Below are 20,451 nucleotides of genomic sequence, written 5' to 3'. Positions count from 1 at the left end.
CACCCAAACTTCCATGCCACCCCACCCCCATCCCCTTGGCTCAGAGGCCCTAACTGACAGGTGACAAATCATTCTACTCTTAGGCAATCTCTCAACACCAAACACATTCAAGAGGCAAAGATTTACAACGGCCAATGCTTCCTTCTTACTCAGAGAGACGTTTTCATGAACTGACAACTCCAGGCAGGAGGAACCCACCATTATGTAATGTCAGAGGGCAGGCAACAAGGGGCAAGAAAAACCAAGGCCCATCAACGCTCCCTTCCTTCGCCCACAAAGATATAAATTTATGTCTGACATTTTGAGTGTTTCCGTGGCCTACACATTCATGACTGGCTTTGCAAAAGACGACCACGGATCCCTGCAAACCTCTCAGGCCTCAATTAGCTTACTAGGAAAGCCAGAGGAATATAAAATTCATATAGCAAAGGTGAGGGAGATCCTGTCTTGAATGATGCGCGGACAGAAAATGCTTGAAGAGTTGCGAGGACACAGAGTCGGTGTCTTCCACCAAGATGCATGTTTATTTTTACCCGGTGTGTTGACACCCGAGATACCGCGAGGCCTTCGGCATCTGATGCCTGTGGGATTCAGCAGAGATGCAGCCGGCGGGTGCAGTGCAGAGCATCGCACAGCTCCCCAAGAAGCCCGCGGCAAGGGGACCGCAAGTCTAGGACCGCGCTCTAAAGACGCCGCCAAAGAATCGCTAGGCTGTGCCACTGCCATGACAACCACGGGCGCCACCCGGCCAGGTCCCCAGTGTCTCCGGCTCCCAGCCGCCCAGCCCGCTCTGCTAAGCCCGGCACCACCAGACCCGGCACGGCCCAGCTCGGCCCACCTACCTGGCGCGCCCCGGCCCGGACACTTGCTCAGTCCCAGCCTCCGTCCTCCAGGCCGCGCACCCTGGCCTCGGCCCTGCCGGCTACTGCCCGGTCCTGAAGACCGGCCAGGACTTGTTTTCTAGCCGCCTCGCTCCGGCCCGTGGTGTCCACCCCAGACCCGAACGCGCTGTCCTCGCGCAGCCCGAATCCTGCCACCGCCTTCTCTCAGAACACCGCGCACAGCCCCGCCCCGGTTCCGCCCCCTCGCCGCGCATGCGCACCCCACTCCCGACCGCCGCCCTGCCCCCTCCCTCGCTGACCCCACCCCTAGGAGGCCGCACCTCCCATAAGGTTCCACCTTCTTGTGTGACGTCACCCAAGGGTGGGCGGGTTTTTTCCACCTTCACTGCCCTGAGAAAAACACCAGAGGTGCAGGTGTAGCTAATTCATCACTTAGTGGACGTGGCCATCAACTGCACTGCAAACATTTGAACACACTTCCTTCCAGACCTGTACTACTGTCCTTAACACTTCCTCCTCAAATTTCTATTTTTATGTAGGGAAAAAGGCTAATCAGAACTTTCCGGAGATAGGTTTGTCTATCTTAATTTTATTTTCCTATTTATTTTCATTCAGAGAGGAGCTCCCTGCCTCTGATAGTTTTTAACTTTACTGAAACGTTAACATTTCTACCTGAGGAAGGAAAACATAACTGGACTAAACAAAAACACTTTTCAGGGTTTTGTTTTGTTTTTTTTTTATATACATCATTTGTTGGGTTTTGTTGCTTGTTCTGTTTCCTTTGTTTTGTTGGATCAGGGTCTCACATCAACCAGGCTGGTCGCCAACTCACTATGTAGCTGAGGGTGCCCTTGCAAGTTCTCCATGTTCCTGCCACTGCCTCCTAAAGGCTGAGATTATGGTATGCATCACCACACCCACTTTTATCTTCTAAAGATTAACTTATTATCAAATGCTTATTTATTGTTCAGATGAATGGGAGAAATCATTGACTGAACTTTAACCCTAAGACCTAAAGTCAAGAAACTCAAACATGCTTGTAAAAATTAAAATTGTTGTCCTATTTTCGTTTCTAAAATTCAAGTGACTTGGTAAAATTCAAATGACTTACAGTAAAATTATTAGTAGAAATCCCCTTACACTCTCAAAAGCATTCCCCAATCAGATATTAATTTTATGGCCTCTACTGGCTGGTTTTGTGTCAACTTGACACAAGCTGGACTTATCACAGAGAAAGGAGCCTCAGTTGAGGAAATGCCTCCATGAGATTCAGCTGTAAGGCATTTTCTCAACTAGTGATCAAGGTGGGAGGGCCCAGCCCATTGTGGGTGGAGCCATCCCTGGCCCAGCCCATTGTGGGTGGAGCCATCCCTGGGCTGATAGACCTGGGTTCCATAAGAAAGCAAGCTGAGCAAGCCAGGGGAAGCAAGCCAGTCAGTGACATCCCTCCATGGCTTCTGCATCAGCTCCTGCCTCCTGACCTGCTTGGGTTATAGTCCTGACTTCCTTTGGTGATAAACAGCATGTGGAAGTGTAAGCTGAATAAACCCTTTCCTCCCCAACTTGCTTCTTGATCATGGTGTTTTGTGCAGGAATACAAACCCTGACTAAGACATGGCCAGAGTCTTGATTTGCTTTCTCTCTTCCTGGGGTAAACCACTGGCCCAAAACAACTTGGGCAGAAATGGTTTATTTGGCTTACAGGCAGGAACTCAAGGCAAAAACCTAGAGGCAGGAACTGAAGCAAAAGCCAGCAGCAGAAAGTTGGTGTGCTCTCCACAGCCTGGTTAGCTTGCTACTACATAACTCAGGACCGGCTGCCTGGGATGGCACCATCCACAGTAAGTCTTGCCCTCCCACATCAATTATTAAGAAAATGTCCCCTGCAGAGGTGCCTACAGAGCAACCCAACCGAACTCTTTTCTCAACTGAGTTTCCCTCTTCCGAGATGATTCTAGCTGTGTAACAACAACAACAAAATAAGCAAAAATCCCTAGCCTGTACATCCATGTTATTTATAATTAAACTAAGGAGGGTTTTCCAATTGCATTTTAATTTATGAGTTTAAAAATAAACATTGGGGCTGGAAAGATGGCTCAGTGGTGACTGCTCTTCCAGAGGTCCTGAGCTCAATTTCCAGCAACCACTTGGTGGCTCACAACCATCTGTAATGGGATCTGATGCCCTCTTCTGGTGTGTCTGAAGACAGCTACAGTGTACTTATATATAATAAATCTTTTTTTAAAAAAATAAAAATTTTTAAAAACTTAAGAAAATACACAAGAAATGAGATGTCCATGAAATTCTAGGAAAATGGATGTATCTAGAGAATATCATCCTGAGTGAGGTAACCCAATCACAAAAGAACAGACATAATATGCAGTCACTGATGACTGGATACTAACTCCAGAAAGCTCTAAATACCCAAGAAACAACTCACAGATCATATGAAGCTCAAAAAAAGGCCAAAAAGTAGAAGCCTCAGTCCCTCTTAGAAAAACAACAACAACAAGTGTATAGCACCCACTCAGAGTGGGGTACAACTAGACCTTAAATCATTAATAATTCAAGAGCTAAAAATATAGCCTTGTGGCAATTTTTGGTATTTAAAAATCATTATGTTTAATCTATACACACCAATAAAACTTTGACTATTTCCATGTTATGTTTTGTTTTACATGTACTTTATGCTTATGGTAACTAGTAAGATTTCAATGCATACTATCAAACCTTTAAGAAAAATCCAAGTACTGACAAAAATATATTCATATAGTTTTATGCCAAAAATGCTCTTAAAAATCTGTACATGTATCTCTTTTTTTAAAAAAGTTGTAAAGAAAACAAACAAAAAAAGAAATGAGATGTTCATAGCAGAAGGGGTTGAAAAGATAAGAAATATTTCTGAAATTCTTAAAGGATTTTCCATGAACACAACTGAGCTCGGGCCTAGGAAAGGGTTAAAACAGTCCCCAGTTTTCCACCTCAAGCAAATCTTGAGACTTAGAAAAAGCAGGATGTAAGCTTAAGGAAGTTGTCAATGTCCGCCTAAAAATTGAAGACAAACCCAGCACACATGTACACGCAGCCCCAACTCTAAACACAGGAAGGACTTAAAAAAATCTCTAATCACCAGGGAGCCAGGAAGCTAACCAAACAAGGCACGGTAATGGTTTGGATGTGACATGGCCCCGACACTCACACAGACTTTCTCTTGTTCTGCTTGCTTGTTATCATTCTTATTTTTAATACAAGAGAGTATTGCCACACAGCAGTCATGAGTGTGCTTTGTCAGGAAGGGACGGTTGTGTGTTTATATCTTTCTACAATGTCAGAATGCACTGAATAACAAATTCACAAGTGCAATGTCTTCATAGGCAGCAATTTACCATATGGTCCTGTTTTCCTTCCTAGCTGGCCCTGGCAGAGGCAAACACCCGTTTACATACTCTAATTTTAATGACTGGTATTAACTCTCTGATCACATATTCGACAGCACTGATATAGCTGATGTATATGTATAGGTAAGGTCTGGCTACGGAGGGTTAAAAGGGGTGCAAATTCAAACCTGGGCAATGGTCAGAAATGAAAAGGTCAGGAGAGGAGCTTTTCCTGCTTCGCTTTCTGTTGCTGTAATTAAACACCATATTGAAAAGGAACTTTAGGAGAAAGAGTCTATTTGTCTTACATGACCCGATCATGAGTCCTGACTGACAGACGGCAAAGCAGGAACTACAAAGGAAGAAGCTGAAGCAGAGGGCACGGAGAGACACTGCTTACTCTCTAGCTCAATTCACTCTCTCGTACAACCAAAGACTACCTGCCCAGAGGCAGTCCAGCCGCCAAAGGGCGGGACCCTCCCACATCAATCAGTAAGTAAAAGAAAAATGTCCTATAGATGGGTCTATAGCCTAATCTGAGGGAGGCATTTTCTCAGTTGAGATTCCCTCATCTCAGATGATTGTAATTGTGTTGACAGAATGATAAATAACACAGGTTGTTTTAATCAGGATTCTCTAGACGAACTGAACTTATAAAATGAACATGTGTGTGTGTGTGTGTGTGTGTGTGTGTGTGTTTATTAGAATGACTTACAGACTGTGGTCCAGATAACCTAACAATGGCTGCCTATGAACAGAACATCCAAGAATCCAGGAGTTCAATCACAGAACAAGATGTCTCAGCTGCTCTTCAGTATTTCCAGAATCCCAAATAAGTAGGCTCTGTCTTAGTCAGGGTTTGTATTCCTGCACAAAACATCATGACCAAGAAGCAAGTTGGGGTGGAAAGGGTTTATTCAGCTTACACTTCCATATCGCTGTTTATCACTAAAGGAAATCAGGACAGAAACTCACACAGGGCAGGAACTTGAAGGCAGGAGCTGATGCAGAGGCCATGGAAGAATGCTACTTACTGGCTTGCTTCCCCTAGTGACTTAGCCTGATTTCTTATAGAACCCAGGACCAACAGCCTAGGAATGGCACCACCCACAATGGGCCCTCCCCCCTTGATCACTGGTTGAGAAAATGCCTTACAGCTGGATCTCATGGAGGCATTTCCTCAACTGAGGCTCCTTTCTCTGTGATAACTCCAGCTTGTGCCACACAAAACCAGCCAGTACAACTGACCCCTTGTCAACATGACACACAAACACATCACTATTAAGCCTTGACCCTTACTTTCTTATTGATCCTCAAGATCAAAAAAACTTGAAAAGTCCCAGTCTTTACACGTTAAAATTTCAATACCTTTAAAATATCCAATATCTTTTAAAATTCAGTCTTTTTTACAATTTAAAGTCTCTTAATTGTGTGCTCCACTAAAATACTTTCTTCCTTCAAGAGGGAGAAATATTAGGGCAGTCATAATCAAAAGCAAAATAAAACTCTAACTGTCCAATGTCTGGGATCAACTCACAATCTTCTGGGCTCCTCCAAGGGCTTGGGTCACTTCTCCAGCTCTGACCTTTGTAGCACATACTGTGTCTTCTAGGTTCCAGCTGCCTGTACTCCACTGCTGCTACTGTTCTTGGTGGTCATATCATGGTACTGGCATCTCCAAAACTCTGCTGTCTTCTGCTGCAGCTAGACTGCACTTTTACAAATAGTCTTTCATAGACTCTTCATGGTGCTAAGCCTCAACTTCTCCATATGACCCCTTCAGTCCTGAACCTTCAGCTGCCACTGAGGCTCACCTTCACCAATGGTCTCTCCTGGCCTCTCACAATGCCAACCATCTGCTGCTACCCCTTCATATTTCAAAACCAGTACCACCTGGTTGACTCATACATTACCAAGTCTGGCTGCCAATACAAGGTACAACTGTGGTTGCCTCTGGAACACAGCTTTTCTGTGCTGTCAGCAAACACTTCCCAAATACTTTACCTTAGTGATGCTGGTCTCTTCTTAATTACTGCAAATTTCTTAGCTTCCGCTGACCAGCATCAATAGTCTCAGTAATGCAAAGGTTTTGCTTTAGTAGTTCTGGTATCTTGTTAATCACAGCTGATTCTTTGGCCCCAGCTAACCAAAACCACAGAATGTTCACAATCAAAATATCAACAGCCCTGATAAAAGTCTTTAATCTTCCCTCTGAAATTTCAAAAGCCAGGCCTCCACTGCCTACACTGTTTTCAACATTATCTTCCAAGCTCCTATAGATCATCCCACAGAGCTCTTAATATCCCAATGGTTCTTCTAGCTCAAAGTTCCAAAGTCCTCCCCAAAACATGATCAAGTTGTCACAAGAATACCTCACTATGCTGGTACCAATTTGCCTTAGTCGAGGTTTGTATTCCTGCACAAAACATAATGACCAAGAAGCAAGTTGGGGAGGAAAAGATTTATTCAGCTAGCACTCTCCACATTGCTGCTCATTTCCAAAGAAAGCCAGGACAGAAACTTACACAGGGCAGGAACTTGGATGCAAAAGCTGATGCAGAGTACATGGATGGGTGCTGCTTACTGGCTTGTTCCTCATGGCTTGCTCAGCTTGCTTTCTTATAGAACCCAGGTCTACCAGCCTAGGCATGGCACCACCCACAATGGGCTGGGCCCTCACTCCTTGAGCACTAGTTGAGAAAATGCCTTACAGCTGGATCTCATGAAGGCATTTCCTCAAGGGAGGCTCCTTTCTCCGTGATGACTCCAGCTTGTGTCGAGTTGACACAAAACCAACCAGTACAGGCTCTAATGCCTGTGAAAGAGTAGACTTGCTAGTGAGGGCAAGAGCAAGCAGTCAGAGACTCCTTCCTTCCCTGTCCTTCATATAAGCTGCCAGCAGAGGGTGTGGCCCAGATTGGTGCATCTTCCCACCATGAATGATTCAACTAAGCAAAACTCCCTCACAGGTGTGCTCATCCATGGTGGGGGGGGTGGGTTAGTTAATTCCATGTACTTAAATTGACAATCCAAACAGTCATCACAGGAGTCATGAAGATGACTGTAGACATGTTTTATACAACCTACTTTTAATAAACAGAAGGCAGAAACAATAGATAGTATGGATGCCAAGCGGTGGTGGCACACACCTTTGATCCCAGCACTCAGGAGGCAGTGACAGGTGGATCTCTTAGTTTGAGGCCATCCTGGTCTACAGAGAGAATTCCGGGACACCCAGAGATACACAGAGAAACCCTGTCTCAAAAAACAAACAAACAAAAACCAAAAAACTAACTCAGTAAATAAATAAATAGTAACAACAGTGGGCCCTGGGGAGATGGGACGAATTATTTCCAGAGTTGTCATATTATTTTAAATATCTAACTTTTTACAAGAAGTTACAAGACCCATAACAGGTCAAGAAAGGACAAAGGCTAAGAGGTAGCTGAAACAGACCCGAAGATAACATGGATGTTGTCTTTACTAGACAAAGATCTTAAATGGACTGTTAAAAATATGGTCAAAAAACAAACTTAAAAGCCACTTCTTAAACACTAAAGCAAAATATAAGAATAACGCTGTATCTAAAACAGAATATAAAGAAGTAGAAATTGTACTTTAATACATGTTAAAGGGGTATCACTGAGATGAAAAATTCAGTTCCAAAAACAAAATCAGGGACGGAGCCAGCCAAAGAGAGACTTAGAAAAGGAGAAGGTTGGCCAGTTGCTGTTGCATAGACACACAGGAAAACTCGTAGAGAAAGATCAACTAGGAAGAGCTTAAAAGTTTGGTGGGACACCATTAAACACTCTAGCTTTACACAGTGGGAGTTTCAGGTGGAGAGAGGGCAGAGAGAGAAGGGGATCTTTTGGAGAAATACCCACTAAAATCTTTACAAATCTTATAAAAAAATATTAACCTCCACATCAAAAAATGCCAATGGATTTCTTCCAGGGCGACGTCAAGAAGATTTACTCCTCGTCATGTGGCATCATGAGGGAAGAGAGAAGTCTGAAAGCAGAAGGAAGCAATTCATCACACCCAAGTGGTTCTCAGTACAAATGGCAGCTGCCTTCTTACCGGAAGAAGCATAAAGAAGCAGGCAACACTGACCTAGTCAGGGATACCGGTGCTGTGATGAAACACCACGACCAAAAACAACTTGGAGAGGAAATGGTTTATACATCATAGTCCATCACCAAAGGAAGTCATGGAGGCAGGAGGTAGTACAGAGGCCGTGGAGGGATGCTGCTTACTGGCTTATTCTCCATGACTTGCTCAGCTTGCTTTCTTACAGAACTGAGGACCACCAGCCAGGAATGGCACCACTGACAATGGGCTGAGTCTTCTCTCATTAGACATTAATTAAGAAAATGACCCATGGGCTTGCTAATCTACAACCCCATCGAATGCAGGCATTTTCTTAATTGAGTGGCTTCAACTTGTGGCAAGTTAAAATAAAACAATCCAGCACAAACATGGTCCAAGCACTGAAAGGAAAACCTAGAATCTTTAGAAAACCTTTAGCAAAACTAGCCTTCAAAAACAGGGAGGAGATTAAAGCTTGAATTTATTTCTGGTAGACCTTCCTTAAAAGAAATACACAAAGGGAGTTCTTTGAGAAGCATCGGTGGGTAAAGTCATTGGCCACCAAGTCAGATGACCTCAGTCCAACTTTCCAGGGCTCAGATGGGGGAAAGAGGAAACTGTAAGGTATTGTCATCTGGCTTCTGCAGGAATGTCATTGCAAAGTGTCCATACACATACATGCAAACACACACACACAGTCACACAAATTCACACACATAGTCACACACACATGTGAGCGAGCACACACACACACACATGCACACAGTCACATACACATGCACACAAAGGTAAATGTAAACTCAGTTTGTGATGCCTTGCTTCTCTCTAAAATGCAGAGGCTGGGGAAATGGCTCAGCAGTTAGGAATATTCGTTGCTCTTGCAGAGGATCTGAATTTAGTTCCTACCACCCACATGGCTCACAACCATCCATCACCCCAGTTCCAGGGGATATGACACCCTCTTTTGGCTTCCTAGAGCATCCAGCATACCCCTGGTACACATATACACATGCAGGCAAAAACCACTCATACAAATAAATAAATTGAAATTTGTAATTAAAAAAACCAACAAAACAAAACTATAAATATAAGCCCATTTTATGTAAAATGGACACAGAGTCTGTGGAGAAGAAACATCACAATGAAATCAAGCTTTGCAGACACTATGGAAGAGCTCTAACAGGCCCCACGCATGACACATATGGTGCCAGCAGGTCTTGCCCTCCCCACATCCTTCTCCCTTGTTAGATTCTCTTACTTAAGACATTCCCACATTCCTAAAGCCAGCCACCAAGATCTACTCCCTTATTTGGCCACTTATGCCTAACTCATTCCTGAGGTTGATCACCAAGGTCCGGTAATCAAAAGTCGTCATTTGGCTACACTGGTTAACATGTCCAATTAGCATTTACCGACTCATGCTAGCACAGACTTCCCCTTTAAAAGCCATTTTTGTAGAGCCACCTGCTGCTTTCTTTATCCGACCAAGAGGCAGCCCCCCACTCCCTCCCAGGTAATAAATTTCCTTTATGCTGAGGGTGTGGTATCTGGGTGAGTCCTGCACAGACTCCAGGGCCACATCACTATTAAAGTTTTCTGATCCAACTATCTACTAACCTCAGTACTAAAAAGCTACTCCAGGTGTACTCTGGGACCAGCAAGGGCAGTGTCACCTGCTAGAAATGTTGAATGTCAGGCCCTACCTGATCATTCTGACACACTGTCTTGCTCACATGATCCCCAACAGAGGCCTGAGAAATGGGTGTCACGTGAATACCTAATTGCTTATTTGGTATATATATTATTTCCTTTTCTGTCCACCCTGTTTTGCTTTCCTTTTGAAGGGTGTGTCATAATTCATTCTCTTCTAAAGTAAAATGGAACCTCTGGTCTGAAACAGGTGGAGGCCAGGTAGGGCTGGAATGAGTCGGTAAAAAGAGGATCCCTGAGTGTGGCTGGAACTGGCAAGTAGGGGGTGGCGGGACATTTCTTAGTCTCTGTGACTCAGCACCTGGCAGTCCTTTGACAGGTTAATTAGTACGGATGCTGTCTGTTCCTGATATCCTCAGTTGCTTTGCAATGATCCAGGTGTGCTAGAGAGATGCCATAGCCTCAGGGAGCTAGAACATGGAAGCAGATCCTGTTGCCATGGGAACAGGGAAACCAATCCTGTTGCCAGGGAACATACTGACACACAGGTGCTTTTAAAAATAAAGCAGCCTCATTCAACTCATGCATTAAAATCAAAGAACTGGGGGCTGGGGGTATGTTCTGAAGTTCCTACAAATGTCAGGTTTGGGGTTTGAGGTTTTGTTTTTAGGTAGAGTCTCATATCAAGTCTTGGAACCTTAAACTTGCTTTGTAGCTCAGGATGACCTTGAATTACTATCGCCTAGCCTCTGCCTTCTGAGAGTTGGGAGTTGCATGGGTGATTTATGGGTGCTGGGAATTGTGCCCAGGGTAATGTGCATGCCAAGAGAGCACTCCACCAACTGAGCCACGACCCGGCCCCCATCACATTTTTTATCCTTGCTAACTGTACAAACATGTAAAGCCTCATGCTTCTTGGGGTATTTTTAGATTCTGTTGGCTGTAATTTGGAGCAGGAGCTATGGTTAATGCCTTTCATTGTTTTAAAAATGTGTGTTTACCTGTGTATATGCCAATGTCCTCTTGGGGGTGTGCCTGGTTCTCTCTGAGGTGAGGACATAGGATCCTCTGGAATTGGAGTCACAGACAGTTGTGAACTTTGATGTGGGTACTGAGAACAGAAGTGTGGTCCTTTGCTAAAGTAGTAAGTGCTCTTAACCACCAGACCACTTCTCCAGGAACGGGAACTCATCTATTAACCAAGCATAAGTGGGTATATGTGTATAACAAACAGTCACCACGGGGCTTCTAGGGTAATGTCAACACAGTCTGGTATTTTCTACTGTGTTCCCTTCAAGCTTGTAATTTGATGGATTCCAAGGCACTAGAGTGAATGTCGACCCATAATCTTTTTATTTTCCCCTCAAGTTTTCAGTAGAATTGTAAATTTTGAAAAGAAAGCATTTGGATGTATCCTGCTTAGATTTATGAAGTGGCTCCAACTCCATCTAGCAGAATTTAGCAGACCTGAGCTCCAGAGCCCTTGTTTGACCTTGAAAGTGTAGGCTAGCAACAGATGTGAGCTCCAGAGTCCCCATTTGACCTTGAAGGCGTAGGCTAGTGACAGACTTGAACTCCGGAGCCCTCCTGTGACATTGAAGGTGTGTCCTAGTGACAAGATGAGTTGTTTTGTTAAACTTCAGCTCTCCACCTGAAAAGGAACACAATCAAAGCTCTCTTCTCCTCATCCCACGTCTCCCCAATCCCCACCTCAGCTCGAACCTTGGCTGTGCCATAAATCATGAGATCCCTGGACTCTGGTTGTCATGGAATGGGCAGAGCAGAGCATCCCACGGGGCCCAGGATTAACAAGGGCAGGGCCCAAGGAACCAGTAGAGTTCAGGAAGCAAGTCCCCCCCCCCCCTTCGGTATAAGGAAGAATCTCATGTAGCCAGGTTGGCTGAAAATTTGCTATGTAGCCAAGGACAGTCTTGAACTGCTGCTCCTGCCTTAACCTCCCAAGTGCTGAGATCACAGGAATGAGCCACCACACCCAACTGAAAATGACACTGCTTAGCTGTAAATGTATCCTTTCCTGGTTGGCACCGGATGTGCTTTCCTTCATGTGAAAAGGCAGAGTTTTAAAATGGCCTTTGAGGGGTAAAACCGACAGTCAAAACAAGTGCATGTGTTCAATGGATATAATTTGATACGTTTGCATATATGCACATGCCAGCAATATACATGATCAAAACAACTAGCATGCCTGTTTCCTGCTTCGATTCTGAACATTTTAATAATGACCACCTAAAAGAAATCAAAAGCAGGTGTTGTTTTAAAAGTTTCAAGCAGCAAATATAACTGACTTCCCAGTGTGAAAGTATATTCTCCACCCCATTGTGCACATACTTTTTTATTATGTTTGTTTTTTTTATTATATTATGTTTTATTATATTTGCCCCCCCCCGTGTGTGTATGTGTGTGTATGTGTGTATGTGTGTCTTTGGGGAGCTGGCTCTCTCCTCCCACAATAGGAGTCTCCATCACATTGTGGACTCACCTCAGATCATCAGGCTTGGCACCAAGAGCCATTGTTCTGGGCCACACCTTCTACTGGAGACCTGCATAAGGACATTGGAAGAAGGAAGATTTGCTCCTCTCTGCCTGCTTGCACTTACTTGCCAGCACATCTGTTGGAATCTACATCTACAGAAGAGCAGCTGAAACAACTGGCGGTGGGACTGAGCAGCTACTAGATCCGTGGACTTCCTGTTTGCAGCTACCCATTGTTGGGTTAGTTGGACTACAGACTGTAAGTCATCACAATAAATTCCCTCAATAGAGACATTCCGAAAGTTGTGTGACTCTAGAGAACCCTGACTAATACACTTAGGAATTTATTTCTTCTTATCAGTCATTCCATCTTAAATTCTATAAATAGCATCACCAGAGTGCTTACTTTGCAACCCTGATCTAATTACTAAACGAAGTAACCAGACCTTGCTCCAGCCTCTAACCCTAAGACTTGTGTGGAAAGCGGCTCTTCCTTCCTCCCTCCTCTGACCTGGCTTTCAATCGTGCTCCTCACATGGAGGAAGGTTTCAGGTAAGAATTCATGCATGACTCAGCCAGACCCTTGCTTGCATTCGAAGCTTGGGCAATCTCTACAAATGTGGTCTGTCCTTCAACTATGAGAGAGCACAGCATTACCATCAAATCCATGAAAGCTGAGTTGCGTGACCAGTGTGGGTTGTCCATAACCACAGAAGTAGATGGAAGAATCAAATCTTTTGCCAGTGCTGACACTGGCTGGCAGTCACCTGGGCCTGGGGCTCACCAATGCCAGCTTTATCCGGGAACACCTAATGAACAGAATCTTCATGCTTCAGTGACCACACCAGGAAGTGTCACAGGTGGGAATGTGACTAGGAAAATGTCACAGGTGATGTACAATGTGTCATCGCTGTCTTAGAAAAAAATTTCCTTGGGAGCATAAGAGTTCTGTTAACAAAGAAAATAATGTTTTTTAATAGTTAATACTTGAGAGTATAGACAGAAGTGGAAAGATTTTTCCTAAAATTATTTTCACCCAGCCACCGCTGCCTTATTGAAAACGTAACATTATTTCTCAGGACTTTCGAAAGAGCTTTGGAGGTTCCACACTGAACTCTTGTACACAGATGCCTCATTTCAAAAGGAAATACTGGCCCTCAGCACCGAAATCGGATAGTCGGGGTGAGTAGCTAGTACACTTCATGGCTGTCATACGTGTGGGTGCAATGAGCCAGAAAGAAGGTTCACCAGAGTCTGGCTCTCACTTGGACGTCTAGCTTCCGGGCACATGAGTACAGTTGTAGTTACTCTTGATCGTCAACTTCTTTGGGATGTAGAGTTACCATGGAAACAAGCTTCTGGGCTCGGCTGTGGGGGTTACCCTCGGTGACTACGGTGGGACTTCTACCTCAGTTGGAGTGATGCTGGTTCTGCCATGGAACAAACATCGCCCAGCTGTTGATCCCTGAGTGTGCTGACTGCTGTTGTCCTGAAGCTGCTTTGTTGTCTCTTCTATTGTACTTTCGGTCTCTCTTTCTGGGGAACACACTTCCCCCATTCCTCAGAGCTAATCACGCCATAATAAATGAAACAGATACGGCTCTCAGGAATGAGGAATGAAGGTGGTCATGAGACCGGAGAGGATGAGGAACAGGCCTTCCGCTTGGCCTTTAGGGCCATAGGAAAGGATGCAGACAACATAGCTGCAGAGGCCATAAAAACCTACATGATCCTTTGGTGAAATTGCTTATTACAAGACTTGGCCTTATATTTGGAATTATGAGGAGACACATGTACCCTCCGGTCCAATGAGTGCTGCAGGGTGAACTTGGAGATGTCAATGATAGAGTTAAAGTGGTCTCAGGAAGAAAAGGCAAAAGAGTGAAGGGGAGAAGGAAGAGTGATGAGAGAGGCAGGCAAAGAGAGACCCTCGGACGGACGACCTGTATCTATTACTGACTCCGAGTCATTATAAAGTCGGTGCCTTTCTCAGCACCCTCCTGACGCTGAGGCCAGACCTCAGCAGAGTGATACTGTTGGAGTAAAAAGGAAAACTCTCTGGGCATGACCTTTTGTCACTCTGCTTCCTGATAGTACACATCACCAGATGTCACCAGCCCCCTCCCTCCCATCCTGCTGCCACCCTCAAGCCCCCCCTTCCTTAAGCTGCTTCTAAAACTTGCATTCTATTTGTGTTGTGTGCCTGTGTGTGTGTGTGTGTGTGTGTGTGTGTGTGTGTGTGTGTGAGTGCACAAATTGCAGCACACATGTGGAGGTCAGGAGACAACTTGCAGAAGTCAGCTCTCTCCTTCCAATGTATGTCTTGGAGGTTTTAACACGGGCAGTCACTGTGTGACACGGGTAAGTTCATCTGCTTACTTACCTATGGAAGACAGACAGTAAGTTCTGTTAAATTTACTACTTGTATTCCTGCACCAAACATCATGACCAAGAGGCAAGTTGGGGAGGAAAGGGTTTATTCAGCTTACACTTCCACATTGCTGTTCATCACCAAAGGAAGTTGGGACTAGAACTCAAACAGGGCAGGAACTTGAAGGCAAGAGTTGATGCAGAGGCCATGGAGGGATGCTGTTTACTGGCTTGCTCCCCCTAGCTTGCTCAGCCTGCTTTCTTATAGAACCCAGAACCACCAGCCCAGGGAGGGCACCACCCACAACAGGCTGGGCCCTCCCCCCTTGATCACTAGTTGAGAAAATGCCTTACAGCTGGATCTCATGGAGACATTTTTTCAACTGAGGCTCCTTTCTGTGTGATAAGTCCAGCTTGTGTCAAGTTGACACACAGAACCAGCCAGCACACTACAGAAGAGATGGTTTAACCCATTGCCCCATGAAGAGTCCAATTAGACTCATGCCCCGTAGGGAATGTGACAGGGCCCCCAGACTTTAAACAACTTGATGTAATGTTCAAGGTATTATTCTTCCCAAAGACTCCATCAAGGAGACTCCAACACTTTGCCAAAATACAACCAAATCCTAATCTGTCATAGTACACAGTTCAAGGAAAGTTCCTAAATAGACTATTCTTGTCTTCATGGCTTTCTCTACCTCTGCATATTGCTAACTGTTCTTGCTAATTAAACAGTGTCAAACCAGGATGCAGTTTTTGTGCATAAAGTGTCAAACCCAGAAGGCTCAGGCCTGCAAGATTTGGGTGAGTTCCCTGTGCTGCCTGTGAAGAAAGACTTTATATTTGGCTTGAAGCATGTCTCTGTCCTCTCTGATTGCAACATCTCAAACACAATGACATTTAACAAATAGTAAAACTGAAGACAGGGAGACTAAAAAGTATCAAATTCACAGGGTCCTCACTGGCCAGGAGAGCTAGGGGAAGACCCAGATCTGGTCACTAAAGATTCTGAGGATCCCTGGTCCAGGTTTCTACTTATATCTTTTGTAAACATACATTTTTATGTAAACAAATAAATAAACAAACAAACATACTTAGGTACCCTAAAGAAATACTAATGACAAAAATAATACAGGCTTATGATTTAAAATTTCTAGAAGGCTACAATGAATAATGAAGGACAAAGATAAAGGGAAGCTAGTGGTGTGAAGGTTTGCCATGATCAGCTCCTACCACGGCCATGCCTCTTAGATTCTAGGAGTTTTTCAGGGTCACTGTCTTCATCTGATTTGTGTTACAGTAAGAAGATACAGGAGACTGGGTAATTTATAGAGAACAAAAGGTTTGTGGTGGTGGCTGCCTATAATCTGACCTTGTTGGGAGAGTAAAATCAGGAGAAGACTCAGTTCTGGGAGTTCAAGAACAGCCTGGACCTGGCATAGTGGCACAGGCCTTTAATCCTGGCACTTGGGAGGCAGAGGCAAGTAAATCACTGGAAGTTCCAGGCCTACATAGTGAGGTCCAGGACAGCTGGGGCTGTATAGAAATATGCCCTCTTCATGTCAAAACAGCAAAAATAAAAAACAAAACAAAACAAAAAAAACAAAACAAAAAAAAACCCAAAACAAAATAATAAACATCATGGGCAACATAGCAAGAGGACATCTTAAAACAAGACAAACAGACACACACAAACAAAATAGAGCAAAGACAAAATAAAACAAAGCAAAACAAACAGGATGAAAAAGGCAGAAAGAAAAGGATACAGGAAAATGAGAAGTGGGTAGGATCACAGGTTCAAAGCCAGATTAAGCTACATAGACACTTATATCTTACAGTTGTGGAGGCTGAGAGTCCAAGGCCAACAGACCCATATCCATTGTCTTAGTTAGGGTTTTACTGCTGTGAAAAGATACCATGACCAGGGCAACTCTTATAAAGACAATATTTAATTGGGGCTGGCTTACAGGTTCAAAGGTTCAGTCCATTATCATTAAGGTGGGAGCATGGCAGCACCCAGGCAGGCATGGTGCAGGAGGAGCTGAGAGTTCTACATCTTCATCTGAAGGCTGCTAGTAGAAGACTGACTTCCAGGCAGCTAGAATGAGAGTCTTAAAGCCCACACCCACAGTGACACACCTACTCCAACAAGGCCATGTCTTCTGATAGTGCCACTTCCTGGGCCAAGCATACACAAACATCAAGTCCCGTGGGAGCCATCTCACTTCCCTAGGTGTGTATAAGCTAATGGTGAGGGCTCCATCAGCTATGCCTCCTCCAGTCTTCTCCCACAGCCCCATGCCTGTGAACTTTCCTCTTATTCAAAAAGACCCCAATCAACAAATGCTGGTCAGGAAGAAGACAAAAAGGAAGACCAGCAGTTTCAACTAACCCGGACCCCAGGTAGTTATTTATTTATTTGTTTGTTTATTTATTTATTTATTTATTTATTTTAAGTGAGGCTCTCAGTATGATGACTTAGCCAACCTAGAAGCCCTCTATGCATGGAGACCATTAAAGACGTGTTCATGCTGGGAGGAAACGCCTTTGAGATTGACTTGTAGACAGAACATCAAACTAAGGAGCTGGGAGCTCCTCCCAGACACGTCAAACAAGCACAGAAAGCACATTAGTACCCATAGTTACCTTGACAACCCAGCCCACTTCCCATGCAGCTCCAGAACTCCCTGGGGGCTGGCTGAATTGAACTGCACAAAGACAATCTCCTGCTATTTGGCCTCAAACTCATTATGTTGCTGAACTTGGTGTCAGACTCTTGACAACACAGATAAAAGCCATCACTTACCCAGGACATCTTCTGATTGGTCACTGCATATAGTCCAGGATGTCATTAGGAGCAGCACCTATAGCGTCCCCTCCAGTGGCTTGGACTGTTCAGTCTCTGGCTCGGAGCTAGAGGAAAGGTTAGTCCCCCTTTAATGACACTGTCTGTTCAGAGGTATTGCTCATGGTTGCTCTATGTCTTAGTCAGGGTTTCTAGTCCTGCACAAACACCATGACCAAGAAGCAAGTTGGGGAGGAAAGAGTTTATTCAGCTTACACTTCCAAAATGCTGTTTATCACCAAAGGAAGTCAGGACTGGATCTCAAGCAGGTCAGGAAGCAGGAGCTGATGCAGAGGCCATGGAGGGATGTTACTTACTGACTTACTCCCCTGGCTTGCTCAGCCTGCTTTCTTATAGAACTCAGGTCTACCAGCCCAGGGATGGCACCACCCACAATGGGCTGGGCCCTCCCTCCTTGATCACTAGTTGAGAAAATGCCTTACAGCTGGATCTCATGGAGGCTCCTTTCTCTGTGATAACTCCAGCTTGTGTCAAGTTGACACAAACCAGCCAGTACACTCTAGTTTGGTGCCTCCACCAAAGCACCCCTGTGAAAACAATTGCTCTGTTGTGATTATGCCGATCTTCCAGCAGATGGCAGTAGAGGATCTTGTTCTAATAAGTGAGTCTAAGTGATTTGACAAATTTTCACCAGGAGCTAAAAAGTCCTATCTGGACAGAGTGGCTGTGTACTAGTCCCTTCCCCACATCAATAAAAACAGGGGTCCTTCTTCAAAATATTGATCTATTTTTGTTTTATGTATATTGCTGTTTTGCCTGCATGAATGTGCCTGATATCACAGAGACCACATGAGGGTGCTAGGTCCCCTGGAGGGAACCGCCAAGTGGCTGTTAGAAATTGAACCCAGGTCTTTTGACAGTTTTCAGGCATGTGTGTCTTGTCATCCCTCTGTCTATAGACATGATTGATCAATATTTTGTTTGCTTGTTTGTTTACAGTATTAGAAATCTTAAGGAGTTTTACACCAATTCTAGTTTTGAGACATTATTCACTAGCAACTGGTACTGGCAAAGTTAATTATATGATAAAGAGGGCAGAAACAGAGTATTGTCACTTAGAATCACTTATTAGAACAGTCTTGGGGAATTGAACCATGGCATCTGATTAATACCGCTGTCTTGAGGTAGAGAGGTGACTTAAAAGTTAAGAGCATTTGTCCCTGAGACTCACTTATTAGAATGAGATTCTCCACAATGGAATACTACTCAGCCACCAGAAACAATGACTTAACCAAATTCTTAAGAAAATGGCTGCATCTAGAGAATATCATCCTGAGTGAGATAACCCAGTCACAAAAGAACAGACATAATATGCAGTCACTGATAGTGGGATGCTAACCCCAGAGGCTCGCACTGCCCCAGAAACAACTCACAGACAGTGTGAAGTCCAAGAAAAAAGAAAAGAAAACAAAACAAACAAAAAAAAGGTCATGCTCAATCCTTACACACCAAGAACACATTGACAAATTCCGGGTTACACCCTGTATTACGTATACTTTTTGCTCATTGTAAAAAAAAAAAAAAAAAAAAAAAGATCCTCTACTGCCATCTGCTGGACGATCAGCATAATCACAACAACAGAACAATCCTTTCACAGGCTGCTTAGTGCCCAATTAGAGTAACCATGCGCCATACCCCTGAACAGACAGTGTCTCTAAAGGGGGGCTAACTTTTCCTCTGGCTCCGAGCCAGAGACTGAACAGTCCAAGCCACTGGGGGGGGGGTGCTGTGGATGCTGCTCCTAATGACATCCTGGACTATATGCAGTGACCAATCAGAAGATGTCCCTGGATAAGCTTGATGGCATCTAATATCCTCGTTAGACGGAACACTTCTGATGGTTGTAATGGGATCTGATGCCCTCTTCTGGTGTGTGTGAAGACAGAGGCAGTGTACTCACACACATAAGTAGACCCGAGGGACCACGTGCTTACTTTGCATGGACGACTGTTCCGAGTGTCCATGGGAAGCAACTGCTCGGTTGCAGACTACTGTTTTCATTTCCTCTTCCCATTCACCCCCCCATGCCTCCCTCTGAAGCTAGATGTGGCAAACATTCACCAGTAGGGGGATGGACATCTCTTAGGCCGAATGAGGAAGCAGCAGCACCTCCCCCACCCCACCCCCCTTCTCCACCCCCTCACCCCCCTCCTCCCCCCACCCCACCCCCATCCCAGGCTAGAAGACTGAGCCACCAACCAGGAGCATCCTCACTGCAGGGAGGCAGAGTAGGAAACTTACTGCATCCGCCACCCAGGGTTGGGATCTATTTATTCTAGCAGCCAGCACCATCCTCTTAGACATACTATTCACTAATGCATTCTGTCTGCTGGCAGCCAGCTAGTGATGCCAAGGAACAGAGAGACTTTAGCAAGCTTTGTGGAGGAAAGAGTGTTTGGGGCAAGATCGCCTAGAGAAACTGAACTGATAGAATATAACACACACACACACACACACACGCGCGTGCGCGCACACACACACACACACACACACACACACACACACACACACACACACGGGATGGCCAGTCTAACAGTGGCAGAGGCTGAGAGCCTTTTAGGGTCTAGGCCCAGGAAGCTTAATCTGAAACTAAAACCCTGGAAGCTCCTTGCTTCCAGTTACTCAGTCCATACTGGAAAGCCAGAGGTGGAGTCAGATGCCCAGCAGAGGATGATGGTGGCTGCAGAAGCAGCACCCTCAGCAGAGTGGATGCACATACCAGCAAGAACGAAAGGCAGTTGGGCAAGCAAGACCCCACCCC

General features: G+C 44.8%; 1 protein-coding gene across 6 annotated transcripts in view; it reads right to left on the bottom strand.

Annotated features, from left to right (window-relative positions):
* Positions 1 to 1,028, bottom strand: part of INPP4A (inositol polyphosphate-4-phosphatase type I A) — a 112,300-nt gene extending 111,272 nt beyond the window's left edge. For all 6 annotated transcript variants that reach the window (XM_080917049.1, XM_080917052.1, XM_080917054.1 and 3 more), the window contains exon 1: positions 843 to 1,028. The gene's annotated coding sequence lies outside the window, so the exon portion shown is untranslated. The remainder of the gene's footprint in view (positions 1 to 842) is intronic.
* Between the last annotated feature and the right edge of the window lie 19,423 nt (positions 1,029 to 20,451).

Source organism: Micromys minutus, assembly GCF_963924665.1.
Source record: "Micromys minutus genome assembly, chromosome: 5".
NCBI classification, from domain to species: Eukaryota; Metazoa; Chordata; class Mammalia; order Rodentia; family Muridae; genus Micromys; species Micromys minutus.
Note: the sequence above shows the minus strand (reverse complement) of the source record. Positions and strands in the feature narration are given on the sequence as shown.